This window comes from Dermacentor albipictus, chromosome 9 (assembly GCF_038994185.2).
Source record: "Dermacentor albipictus isolate Rhodes 1998 colony chromosome 9, USDA_Dalb.pri_finalv2, whole genome shotgun sequence".
Lineage (NCBI taxonomy): Eukaryota > Metazoa > Arthropoda > Arachnida > Ixodida > Ixodidae > Dermacentor > Dermacentor albipictus.
The window spans coordinates 98,834,476-98,838,364 of record NC_091829.1 but is presented as its reverse complement, the minus strand read 5'-3'; the positions used below and the strand labels follow the sequence as shown (position 1 = coordinate 98,838,364).

General features: G+C 54.9%; 1 pseudogene; it reads right to left on the bottom strand.

The window, feature by feature from the left end:
• Positions 1–652: 652 nt before the first annotated feature.
• On the bottom strand, positions 653–3,589 carry LOC139049949 (uncharacterized; annotated as a pseudogene).
• Between the last annotated feature and the right edge of the window lie 300 nt (positions 3,590–3,889).

The following is a 3,889-nucleotide window of genomic DNA, read 5'->3' as shown; positions in this document are numbered from 1 at the left end:
CTAGTAGGATGTACTCCTGACTGCAAGCAATAGAGTTATTGAGATAACGGGTACGTTGCACTCCAGCGGGGAAGTACATGTTAATTATAGAAGAAGGCGTACAGTCAGGAAGTATAAAATATAGTGTTAATACTTCACAGTCCGGTGACATTTTCTGGTATGGTATAGTAGCATTATGGCAGGGTATAGTAGCTTACAGTATAGTAGGTTTATGGCTCGTATACAAAATAAACTACACATACTGCCTAGGGACAGGTGGTCAAATCGAAACCTCGGACGTTTTTTAGATCAAAAGTCTGACCAGCAGCAAGGACTAGCTTCCTGTAAAATAATAATATCTGGAGAATATTTAGAAGTCCGATATAATAAGTATGTTGCAGCGGAAAGTATGGAATGACAGTTACACTGAATTACTGTTAAACTTCCTAAGGTGAATACATCCGAGAAGCCCAGACTGCTTGGTCTAAAACGCTCTCTTTAAAGAAGTCCTTCTTAGTCGGAATTTCTCCCACGCAGTTTTTTGCCTTGTAGTTGGTCGCAAAGCTACATATTTTCTCTATCGCCGATCTTGTTCGCTGAAGTCATAAGTTTAAGTCATATCTACATCTTGAGAGAGAGAGAGAACAACTTTAGTGAAAATGCCTGCAGAGTCGGTTAGGCTCCCTCCACGCAGGGAGGACAAGCTTTCACCGCGACGCGGCCACTACGTCAGTCTCGTGCATTGTGCTCCTCGAGGTCTGCGTGCCTCGCTACTTCCGGGGATCCGAGAGGGTCGCCGCCCCCTTCCTGGGGGTGCTGCTCCCTTCTCCTCGGTTTCGCGCGGTCGCTGCCTCTCTAGAGCTGCCGAGACCTGCTGGACGGCCTTGAGTTGTGTCTCTTGGTCATAACTCCTCGTTGCAGCCTCTAGCTGCGGCGGGATCGTTGTCTTCTCGCTGGCTTCACGCGGATTTATACTACAGTCCCAAAGGATGTGGGCCGCGGTGGCTCTCTCCTTAGCGCACAGTCTACAAACGTCACTTGCGTACACGCTCGGACACACGTGCTTAGCTAGCATCGGGGTGAGCAGGGACCCCGTCTGTAATTGCCTGTATAGCACTGCCTCCTTCCGGGTAAGCCCCGGATGAGGTGGCGGCATAGTCTGTCTGTTAAGTCTGTACCACTTCACTATTTCGTTGAAGGTGGTCATCTTGTCCTTGGCACTGCACCGCGACCAACACTCCGAGTCGGCCGTGCTTGCAGCTGCGCGGTTGGTTAGTCCTCGCGCGGCTGAGTTGGCCGTCTCGTTGTGGTTCACGTTCCCGCGTTCCGACACGTCACTGCCCATGTGGGCCGGAAACCACTTGATCACCACAGGTCTTTTGTGTTCGATGTGTTCGGCCTTGCGCAGTATGCGCGCGGCCTCACTACATACCCTACCCTTGGCGTAGTTCTTCACTGCCGTTCTAGAGTCACACAACACTGTAGTGCATCCGGGGTCGGAGATGGCCAAGGCGATGGCCACCTCCTCCGGCCGGTGTGCCTCTCGAGTCCGGACGCTCGCCGCAGTCTTCGTTGCACCCGTCGATGCCCCGACAGCCACCACCGCGTATGCGTCGCTGCTCCCTCGATACTCCGCCGCGTCCACGTAGACGGCTCCTTCTTCTCTGGCGTGGAGGTCCACGAGAGCCCTGGCCCTCGCCAACCTCCGCTCCTTGTTGTGCTCGGGGTTCACGTTCCTCGGAATCGGGTAGACCCTGAGCTTTCTGTTGATGCTATCCGGTATAGGTACGTCTTCCTGCTGGTTGGCTTCCCTCGGCTCGAGGCCAAGGTCCCGCAGTATCTGTCTTCCGGTTCTCGTTTCAGAGAGACGCTCGAGTTGCGCCGTTCACTGTGCTTCGGCTATTTCGTCCAGCGTGTTGTGGACTCCCAGCGCCATGAATTTTTCGGTACTCGTGCTCCCGAGGAGGCCGAGTGCCGCCTTATACGCCTTGCGTATGGTGGCGTCTATCTTGTTACGTTCGCTCGGCCTCCAGTTGTGGAAGGCGGCAACGTACGTTATGTGGCTAACTGCGAAGGATTGAACGAGCCTAGTCAGGCTCTCCTCCTTCATCCCCGCTCTTCTGTTGGACACCCTCTTGATGAGTCTCATTGCCGCGGCCGCTTTGCCCACGAACTTGTTGACCATTTCACCGTTAACACGGTCTCGCTGGATGAGCAGCCCGAGCACTCGAATCTTCTCGACCTCCGGTATTACCTGTCCTCCCGCTGTCTTGATCGTAATCTTGGGACGCTCGTACTTGGCTTCCATATTCTTTCTTTTCCTGCCCGCTCCTGTCGGTGGAATCACCAGCAGTTCTGACTTGGCCGGAGAGCATACGAGTCCAGACCCGCCCAGCTGCTCCGCGATGGCGTTGACCGCTTCTTGCAGCGTTGTCTCGATGTGTCCGTCGCTTCCTCCCGGTACCCATAGCGTAACGTCGTCGGCGTAGATGGTGTGCCGGACTCCCGCTACTCTTTCTAGCCGTTTGGCCACCCCGATCATCACGAGGTTGAAGAGTAGCGGGGAGATCACCGAGCCCTGCGGAGTTCCCACGCTGCCCAGCTTCTTCTCTTCGAGCTTCAGGTCTCCCGCGCAGATTTCGGTGGTCCGTTCCGTCAAGAAGTCTTTGATGTACTGGTAAGTCCTTCTGCCCATGTTTAGCCTGGATACTTGGGCCAAGATAGCCGAGTGCCTCACTTTATCGAAGGCGCTCTGCAAGTCCAGCCCGAGTATGGCTCTGTTGTCATTGGTGCCCGTCATATCGTCGATGATCTCGTTCTTCAGTAAGATCATGGCGTCTTGCGTCCCGAGCTTCTTACGAAACCCGATGATGGAATTTGGGTAAAGCTCCGATTCTTCCAGGTAACGCTGCCACCTGTTCATGAGAACGTGCTCGAGGACCTTTCCCACGCACGAAGTCAGCGAGATCGGCCTGAGGTTCTCTATGTTGGGCGGCTTGCCAGGCTTGGGGATGAGGATCGTCTTGGCTGCTTTCCATTGCTTGGGCAGCCTTCCTTCTTGCCAGCACTTGTTGTAGAAGTTCGTGAGCGCTTCGATGGCCGCTTCGTTGAGGTTCTTGAGCGCTCTGTTGGTCACTCGATCGGGACCCGCGGCGGACCTGCCATTGAGATCCTGCAGGGCAATTCTGACTTCCCACGTCTGGATGTCTCGGTCTAGCGTCTCGTTCTCGTTTCCTTGGTAATCTGGGTGTCTTTCCGTGGGGGTGGTCGGTAGGTACTTGGCGTCCAAGCGCCTCTTGACCTCGTCCTCCCCGTGTTCGCAGATCGCCTTGTGTAGGATCCTGGCCAGGTTGTTTTGTTGGTGGCCCTTGGTCTTGGTTTCGTCGAGGAGGTGCCGCAGCATGTTCCACGTCTTGCCCTTGTGCATCTGTCCGTCGGCTTCGTTGCAGGCCTCGTTCCACTGTTGGGTGCATAGCACCCTGCAGTGGACCTCGATCTGCCTGTTGAGCTCGGCGATCTTCTTCCTTAGACTTCGGTTGGTTCGTCGCTTCTGCCACCTCGCCTTTATGGACTGTTTGGCTTCTATCAGGTGGGCCAGCCGACTGTCCATCTTGTCTATCCGTTCGTCCGTCTCCAGCTCTCTGGTGGCTCCTTCCGTCGTCTCAACGACGTTGGCCGCCCATTGCTCGATGTCTGTAATGTCCAGTTGCACCGCGGGTAGCGCCTTTCGAAAGGCGTCCCAGTCCGTAATGCGATGCTTCCTTATGCCGCTGTTCCCTTGGCCTTCGAGCGGTACGACGACCTCTACGATGTAGTGATCGCTGCCCAGCTCTTGGTCCGTATTTCTCCATGTTGCTTCTCTCGATCCTCCGTCAGTTTTGACGAAGGTAAGGTCCGGAGTGGTGTCTCT